Below are 9,964 nucleotides of genomic sequence, written 5' to 3'. Positions count from 1 at the left end.
TATTACTGCAGTCGCTGATGTTTTATTGTGTATCTTAGTTTTATCCAGTGTTTTATTGTCTACTAATTGTCTACCACATTAGTAGATTAGTGTAATGTTTGTTTTACTTGTAGTCAGCTCAATGAATGAACTGGTTGGTGGTGACGTGTAATATTTCACTACTACACCCATAGCTGTCCCTGACAGACTTCAAAGTTCCTCTCCAAATGTTTCTTCTGTATTCTCTTTTTTTTGATAGCTTGTTGTGCAGAGTCTGGTGTTCATAAGAAAATAATAATAACATGCTTCTTTCTCTGTTGGTGTCAACAAACACAAGAAACCCACTTGCCCACTTGCCCACTTGCCCACTTCGACAGGCTGGAATGGCTTAGGGTCGACGACAGAGTACAGCAACTTGCAATGGGTCTGGTCCACAAGATTCGATACACCACCAAGATACCCATGTACCTGTCTAGATACTTCCTTAATGTTAACGAAGTCCACACCCACAACACCAGAGGGAGTGCAACGAACCATGTACAACCCAGATTCGGCACAAACAAGGGACTAAATTCTTTTCGCTCCTATGCCACCAAAATGTGGAACGCCCTACCAACTGTCATTAAGACATGCGAATCCCTTGACTCCTTCAAAACCGCTCTCAAAGGGCACCTACGGATGGCTGCAATTAGAAACTGGCCCCCGTAAAATCTGAATCCCCCCCCCGCCCCCCCCTTTTTTCCCCTCACTGTATATATTTCTTTTCCCTTTTTACCTCCTTTTTGATGAATTCCTGTTCTGTCTATAGAAGTGTCTATTTGTACGTCTCTAAATGTTTTGATGATTTGAACATGGTGGACCCTGTTGGAAACAAGTGTAATGCTTAATTGGGTCGTCCACTCACAGTTAACAGCCTTTGTATTGAGTTTGTGCTTGAAATGTACTGTAATTCTGCAAACTGTTAATAAATTCTTCAATCAATCAATCAATCAAACAAGCAGCCTAAATTACAATGGGTTCAATCTATGAACTAACCTTCAGGAATGTAAACTGTGGTTCTAGGCCTGTTACTGATTTTGTCCACTTGAGGGCAACGGAGACCGTAGAATAAAAACTGATTCAGCTCTGTCTTAAACAATCTGAGAACCCATCGTCAAAAACATAAAGGAAAGACAGCGCCCAATGTTCCTTTGAGGACGACAAAGGCCGTTGAATAAGAACAGAGAAACGAGGTCAGAACTTTGCATGGGTGATAAACTGATAATGATGCTTTTTGAAAACAATAGCAATCTTTTGCAATAACTTTGGGACAAATAGCATTTCTTTCCCATCAAAACTATTTAAATAGTAGGACTCTAGGCCACACACGCACGCACGCACACAGACAGACACACACACACACACACAGTCACAACACAGTGAACACACCCCTCGGCCCCGCCCCTACTTGAATATTCATGTGACTCCATTCATCCATCCTGTGAGCCAATCACTCCGCGTCATTCTCCGCACGTGACCTGCCCCCCACCTGAATGATTAGTACAACCTGAAAGCACCATGTTGTTGAATGCTTCTCTTCCACACACACGTCGGCAGGTTGTCCATCCCGGACCCAGCGGCGGACCCCCTGGCTGTAGCCATTTAAACCCTGTGCTAACCTTACCTGCTAACCGAGGTAAAGGATTTATCATTTTGAGTTGTGTATTTATTGCGTGGTGGTTTGACAGAGGTTTTAAGTTGTTTTTTGGTTTGAACTGAACGCAACTGAGAAAGGTAGGCTATCGTTTGAACTGTGCAACATTTATGGAGTGAGCCTCTTGAGTTGTGTGAATTTAATTATTTATTTTGGTTTGTATGTAGAAGGTTGCTGTGAAATGTAAAGTATTTAAACCAAATGTGTTGAAAAAGCAAGCGTTCAGTTGTGTTGACACACTGACGCCACACAGCTGAGTCAAATGACTAATTGGCATCACCAGTATCCGCGATTTGCATAATGAGATGAATCTAGACTAGTTGCAATGCATGCCCTCCATTAGCAGCCCATTGATCCACATTGAATTTACAATCTGCTTGTATTAAAGTTAAACAATGCTAAACTCGCCAACGTTGCAGCTGTAGGGCAAGCTTGAATTATAGCCTACTCAAAATCTGCAAAGCATTTGTTTCATAAAAAATACACCATGTTATAAGTGACGTTGAGCTACTTTCTGTTTGGAAGCACTTGTTTTTAATTAATGGGTAGCAGTGCTGCTGCCTCCTGCATTGTGACAATTCGAAACAGGTGGTAGGCATGGCTGTTCAGTGAGTTCCAAAAGTACTCGACATTACTTGTAATTTTTATTTTAAATTGCTTTCTAGAAGCGGATGAGATATTGACTCTACAAACTATTGTGCAGGGACACTTATAATAAAATACATTTTGATATTGCACTTTTAAATATTCTTAAAGGATCCCTGGTTAATAAGACAAATATTTTATTTCTTAGATAAATAAAGAATCTTTCACTCAATAGGAACTGCTCCTGTTGCAAGTTGATTATATGATATGTCCATATGGTCTAGCCCTATGGAATACTAATAAAAAACAGCTTAATACTTTAATATAAGCAATTATTTTAAATACTTTTTATTAGCAAGTGCATTCCATAGCGCTGGACCACACGGACATAGGACATCATCAACCTGCGACGGGAACAGTTCCTATGGAGTAAAAGATTATCTATTTATGAAATAAATAAAATATTTTACATTTTTAGTTATAGATGGCAAGTATAATGTTTTAAGGAATATTTGTCTTATTAGCCAGAGATCCTTTTAAAATGTTTCTATTACTGTGAGTGATATGGTCAGCTTCTGATTTCTTTCTTTCTTTCTAGATGTGGAAGGTCACCAGGGTTCTGAGTGGCCTCCAGGCCGACCACCCCATCCTGGCTGCTAAGATGTCCATGTGAAGGTCACCAGGGTTCTGAGTGGCCTCCAGGCTGACCGCCCCATCCTGGCTGCTAAGATGTCCATGTGAACATTATGAGTGTTTGTATAGAGAGAAGCATGGCTGAAGAGCTTTGCATATCAGTCGTTTCTTGCTGCTGCCAAAGTCAAATTGTGATATCTGTAGTGTTTAGTACATGGCCGCTTAGGAGATGTAGATATAAGTACACCTGCCTGGTGGAAATAGCATTGTGATACATACTGGGTGTGCTCTTTGGTCGTTCACAAAACAAACAAACAAAAGTAAACAAAATGCCACAAACTCACTAAAAGCTGCACAAAATCACACAAATCAAGGGATGTCCGTGTTGGCTATTGTCCAACTCCTAATTTCCGATTATATATGCAGGCTTTTTCCAGTGGTGGAAAAATAACTCAAACTTTTTACTTAAATATTAGTAGGCTATAAATACTGCAATATAGAAATACTCTGTTACAAGTAAATTCAACATGTACTCGAGTAAAAGTACAAAGGATTTGGTATAAAAAGGTACCAAAAGTAAAAGTGCTCATTATGCAAAATGTCTCATTTCAAGTTTTCAGATGTATAAAAATCATTTGAAAATGGCAGATCTACAAGCTCACGTGTCGCATTGTGACGCATTGTGAGCTTGTAGATGTTTTTAATGTAAAAAATAACCGATATCGATATTAATTTTTAATGCCTATATCGGACATCCCTATATTTATATAACAAAAACATAATCTCAAATGTGTCAATACATTTCAAAGAATGTCACAAAAGCTGCAAGTGCCACTAAAACTTCACTTATATAAAATATCCACACGTTCCATAATTAAATGCCACAAAGGTTTGACAAACATGCCAAAAAAATAAATGACAAAAAATAAGTTTCATAAAAATCTTCTGCCGTATGTCCATAGAACGTCAGCTCTGTTGCAGCAAGCCAGTCCAGTGTGTCATTGTCTAGGTCACCTAAGCCACGATCACCATTCGGTGGCCGGTATTTGGGGCAAATGGTCATTACGTGTTCCACAGTCTGTAGTGGATCCTCGCATTCACAGTGGGCACTGTCCGAGATGTCCCACTTCTGCTTTGAGGGTTGTCCACTCCTTGCAGGGGAGGTGCTGGCAAAGAACATATTTGGGGTCCTCAATGTATTCCACTGGTCCCTCTGTCTTGCCTTCACCCAGGATGCCTTGGAGGTGTCAGCTGGTGTTGTGTGGAGCAGTTCCTGGGCCTGTGTGGCAAAGGGGCACTGTGACTTGAGGCACGTGTGCTGTGGCAAAGTGTGCCGTGACTTGAGGCATGTGTGCTGTGGTGTGTCTCTGACGACCTTGTGGAGGAGATGTCTGGGATTCACTCAGCTGTGCCTTCCCGGTGAGGGCCAGCGTGGCTGCTTCTCGTCTGACCTCTGTTGGAGTGATTCCAGCGAGAACTGGCAGGCAGTTGTTTGTTTGGGGTGGCCCATCCGATGTTGAGGGCAGCATCCAGCTTCTTGACATGAGAGGTACGGCTCCAGACTGGGGCACAGTACTCTGGTCGTCTGCATAGCCATACTTCATTGATGTGGATGTAGTTGTTGAACAGCATCATTCAGTGCCAGCACTGACCCCTGTGGGACGCCATTCTTGAGCTTTCTCAACCTGCTGCTTCGCTCGTTACTGGTGTGGAACCGAAAAGCTTCACAGACATGCCAACAAATTATTTCTAGTTTTTAACCTTTTTAACTTCTGTTTTGTGAAGCAACTTTGGGTACCTTGAAAAGTGCTATATACATTGTATGTATTATTAAAAAAAAAATTGGACAGACACAGAAATTGTCGCCACACAGAAATCACAAATTCCTGTTGGCAGCAGCAACAAGTGAGTGATGTGCAAAGCTCTTCAGCCATTCATAGACTATAACCACCATGTCTTCCTTCCAGATGCTGCGAGGCTCAACCGGAGCCCCTACAGGTGGATATCTGCATGGGGGCTCTGAAGACGGCTCAAAGTAAGAAACCACTTAGACTTTTCTATTACTGTGAGTGGTATGGTCAGCTTCTGTTTTAAATGTTCTCTAATACTATACATTTTGTGTATGATGTGAAAGGACACAATGTACGTATATCTGGCTCTTAATCTTTCGTTCTTTCTTTGTTAGGGTGGATGATGGGTCGTGGTAGACGTCGTGGAAGGACAGAGATCCGTTCCAAAGCTTCCCTCCCCGGGGTTTTCTCTGAGGACTTCTGATGAGCTGTGAGTAGGAATATTTCTTGTTTGTTGTTGAGGATGGATATCTGCTGTACTGTTATGGCATGAAGTATAGCATGGCAGAATGATGCCTCCTAGTGGCACTGGTTGAATGTCTGTCAGCTCTCCAAGCTAATCAAAGTCTTAATGACACTTTTGTTAACCACTTCAACCCCAGCATCCCTATTCTGTTTTCAGCACCCCACAGTAAGAACCGCTTTAGGCCTGTCACGATAATGAGGTTTCTTTTTACTGGACGATTATTGTCGCTCAAATAAATTGCAATTAAATATTTAAGTGTGGCCCGGATGGTTAGCTCAACTTTCTGGGCACCTAGGCTGCCAAGCCAGCCGGATGGCGTGCTGCGGGTTCGACTCCCGACGGCCTTTGCCGCGCGTCACTTCCCCCTTTCCTGTCTATATACTGTTCACTATCAGTAAAGGCATAAAAAGCCCCAAAACCAACATGAGGGCTACGGCTCCAGACTGGGGCACAGTACTCAGCGGTGGGGAACACCAGAGCCTCGGTACCGGCTAGATGCCGTATCGGTGTGGCACAGGCGGTGGTCTTTCTGGGAATGGGACTGTAAAAATAGACAACACCACTGCTATCACCGAAGAGCACACCCTAATTGATCACGTCTAGGAATTTCAACAATTTACAATTTAGGCAGTTATCACACACTTTATCCAGAGTGACTTACAATTTACAATTTACAATTTAGGCATTTAGCAGACGCTCTTAATCCAGAGCGATTTACATTAAGCAATAACAAAAAGCATGGCATACATCACATGTATAAAAAGTAGTTATCATGAATCATGCGTAAACTAAGAACGTAACAGTGGAGTATCTATGTAAACTATACATACTATACTATATAATATATTATACATGTGTACTATAAAGTGCTATGACTACATAAAGTGCAATTCTAGAGCTGTCTACATAACAAGCTATAAGTCTGTTTAAAATACTATCTAAGTCTACATAATGTGCTATCTAAGGGGCTAGGCTAGGGCAAGTGCTACGGGCCATGGTGGAGTCTGAAGAGGTGGGTTTTCAGACTACGGCGGAAGATTGGGAGTGAGGCTGCAGTTCTGACTGCAATGGGAAGTGCATTCCATAGTTTTGGAGCCAGAAGGGAGAAGAGTTTGGGACGTGTGGAGCGTTGTCCCGGCGTTTTTAGTGAAGGTACCTCCAGCTTCCCTGCGTTGGCTGATCTGAGTGAGCGGGAGGGTTTGTAGGGTACGATCATACTTGTGAGATATGGGGGGGCCATGCCTTTGGTTGCTTTGAATGCCAGCATCAGAGTTTTGTATTCTGTGCGGGCAGCGACCGGGAGCCAATGGAGCGAGCGGAGAAGGGGGGAGACGTGTGAGAATTTAGGTTGGTTGAAGACCAAGCGTGCTGCGGCATTTTGGATCAGTTGGAGGGGCTTAAGTGCACATGCCGGTAGGCCAGTAAGGAGGGAGTTGCAATAGTCAAGTTTTGACAAGACTGTTGTCTGGATTAGGAGCTGGGCTGACTCCTGGGTGAGGAACGGTCTAATTCGTCGTATGTTGTAGAGTGTAAACCTACAGGATCTAGTGACAGCTGTGATGTGTGTTTTGAACGAGAGCTGACTGTCCAGGACAACACCAAGGTTCCTGGCTGTCGGGACAGACTTTACCAGGGCGTTGTCTACGGAGATAGTTAGCTCCCGCATAGGGCAGGACTTAGCTGGGAAGAACAGAAGCTCAGTCTTGTCTGGGTTCAGCTTGAGGTGGTTGGAAGACATCCACTGTGAGATGTCAGCCAGGCATGCAGTGATGCGCTCTTCTACCTGGGTGGCAGAGGGGGGGAAGGATAGAAACAGTTGTGTGTCATCGGCATAGCAGTGATAGGATATATTGTGAGCAGAGATGATGGTGCCAAGGGATTTAGTGTACAGTGAGAAGAGGAGGGGACCAAGTACAGATCCCTGTGGGACCCCAGTTTGGAGGGTGCGGGGGGGTGATAGCAAACCTTTCCAAGAAACCTGGTAAGTCCGGTCAGAGAGGTAGGAGGAGAACCACTTCAGCGCCGTCCCGCCTATGCCTAGATCAGCTAGGGTGCCTAGGAGCAGCTGGTGGTTCACTGTGTCAAATGCCGCCGATAGGTCTAGGAGAATCAGGACTGCAGAGTGGGAAGCAGCCTGGGCAGCATGTAGTGCTTCTGTGACTGCGAGGAGTGCAGTTTCCGTGGAGTGTGCCTTCTTGAATCCTGACTGGTTGGGATCCAGCAGGTTGTTCTCTGAGAGATGGAGAGAAAGCTGGTTAGAGAGTTACAGTAAGCAAGAACAACACATAGTAATACATCAAATTCATAAACAATTGTCATCAAGAATAAGAAGTAAGCTAAGAACGGTAGACTCTCCAGACTATTGGCAGCAACAACAAGGGAGTTATGTGCGAAGCTCTTCAGCCATTCATAGACGATAACCGCCATGTCTTTCTTCCAGATGTACTGCAGGTCTCCCGCTGTCCAGGAATCTGCATTCCTCTGAAGACGACTCAAAGTAAGAGACCCTGTTAGGCCTGTCAAAAATAACCCTAACTTAAACGTTTATTACTGTAAGTGATACGTTTAGCTTCTATTTTAAATGTTCTCTATAAATAAAAGTTTGATGTACTAGGCTGTATATATGTTGTGACAGGATAGAATATATATCTGGCCCTTGGTCACTCTAATGAGTCTAATCAATCTTTCTTTCTTTTGTTAGGATGGAGATCGCGGTAGACGTCGCTGGAACGCCGCTGCTGGACAGGGCGCACACACATACACACGCGCGCACACACACGGCAAAGCTAATTTGGTGTGTGTGTTTTTTGTTCTTTGTTAGAATGGAGATCTTGGTAGACGAGCTGATGTTCCCTGGACAGAGACCCCCCCCACCCCCCCCTCAGAGGACTCTGATGAGCTGTGAGTAGTCTGTCCAAGCTAATCAAAGTCTTAATGACACTTTTGTTAACCACTTCAACCCCAGCATCCCTATTCTGGGGGGAGCGTTCAGCAAAAATAGCAGATCTACAAGCTCACACCGCGTTGCAACATGTTATGCTATTTTTGGAGAATCAATTTGTGTAGTGAAATAGGAGCACATACCAAATGCAAATTAAAGGTCTGTTTTATCAAATGTGTATAAAGGGTATAAGTGGTTCTGAATTTGCAGCTCAACAAAAGCTAATTTGGTTTCTGTCTTTCTTTCTCAGGATGGAGATGGCAGTAGACACAGCTGGAAGTCTCAACCAAGAGATGGAGATCTGCAGGTCTGTCCATGGATGGATGGGAGGACGGAGGACGGAGATCTGGGTAGACGCCGGAGGACTTCGGACCTGGGCCTGCCGGTGAGGAACACCACAGTAAGAACCGCTTTAGGCGTGTCACGATTATGAGGTTTCTTTTTACTAGACGATTATTGTCTCTCAAATAAATTGCAATTAAAGATTTAAGTGCGTTGTAACATGAATGAAACTGAAAAAAAGCCAATCGTCTGTTGCCGAGAATCGGTCGATCCCTATTCTTAAACGTTACTGTAAGTGTATGTTGTGACAGGACACACACACACACACACAGCCAAGCTAATTTGGGGTGTGTCTTTTTTCGGTTCGGTAGACGCCACTGGAAGCCGTTTAGGCCTGTCAGAAATAGAGGTTTTTTACTGGCCGATTAATTGTCGCTCAAATAAATTACAATAACAATTTAATTGCGTCGTACTAACATTATGAATACAACTTTGGCTTTTTTAGGCTTTGTAAACAAAAAGGCATAATTCAATAACTTTATACACATTACAACGTAACACATTTTGAAGTAGATCGGCTGCTTCCATTATTTCTTTAAAATGTTTGAAAATATATGATATATTTTCAACATTGAGACGATTATGACTTATCCCTAAAAAGAAAAAAAAAAGTATTATCTCAAATACTTGGCGATTAGGTAATTGTGACAGGCCTAAATCCTTCTGGTTGTGTTTTTATATCATGTTCTGTAATCAGTTAGGGGTTGACTATAGACTTTTTTTAGGAACAAGATCATCATGCCGGTGAAGAGCACGTTTCTAGCCAATGGAGCAACTATTTCTGCTCACCTTTGGAGTCACATCACGGCAAGGTAACTGTACAACACACACACACACACACACACACACACACACTATGATTGTTTTATGAACAATGTAGTAATGAGCATTTCTTTCTTTTCTTTAGGACGTTGCTGGTCTCCTGTGTGGCTCCATCTGGTCCTCCTAAGCAGCCATATGGAGGTCACCAGGGTTCTGAGTCACTCAGATCCTGACTGGTAGTGGTGATATGTAGATGTGATCAATCGGGGCTTTTTGGTTGTTCACTTAAACAAAAATAAACAAAACAAATATATAAATAACTATAAATGGATAAAACAAATGATGATATAGATTAAAGTAAAATAAATGCATTAAAATAGTAAATAAAATAAATAAAATTAGTAATGGCATAGTAATGCGTAAAATAAATATAATTAGTAATATAGTAATACATAAAATAAATAAAATTAGCAATATAGTAATGCATAAAATTAGTAATAACAGTAATGCATAAAATAAATTCATACAAATAAAATTAGTAAAAACAGTAATACATAAAATAAATGCATACAAATAAAATTAGTAATAACAGTAATACATAAAATAAATAAAATTAGTAATAACATAGTAATACATCAAATAAATAAAATGAGTATAATAATACATAAAATTAGTAATAACATAGTAATATATAAAATAAAATGAGTAGTATA

General features: G+C 42.0%; 1 long non-coding RNA gene across 2 annotated transcripts; it reads left to right on the top strand.

Annotated features, from left to right (window-relative positions):
* The first annotated feature begins 1,524 nt into the window (after positions 1–1,524).
* LOC306919591 lies at positions 1,525–9,585 on the top strand. Of its 2 annotated transcripts, none has more exons than XR_013789580.1 (8): positions 1,525–1,654; positions 2,856–4,925; positions 5,076–5,170; positions 7,647–7,703; positions 7,908–8,107; positions 8,398–8,532; positions 9,215–9,301; positions 9,397–9,585. It is a non-coding gene; the product is annotated as an uncharacterized lncRNA (long non-coding RNA). The 2 variants fall into 2 exon arrangements; XR_013789581.1 differs by having other exon boundaries at positions 7,908–8,111; positions 8,405–8,532.
* The last annotated feature ends 379 nt before the right edge of the window (positions 9,586–9,964 follow it).

This window comes from Electrona antarctica (genome assembly GCF_951216825.1).
Source record: "Electrona antarctica genome assembly, contig: scaffold_135, whole genome shotgun sequence".
Taxonomy (NCBI): Eukaryota; Metazoa; Chordata; class Actinopteri; order Myctophiformes; family Myctophidae; genus Electrona; species Electrona antarctica.
The sequence above is the reverse complement of the archived record's forward strand: the minus strand, read 5'-3'. Positions and strand labels throughout refer to the sequence as shown.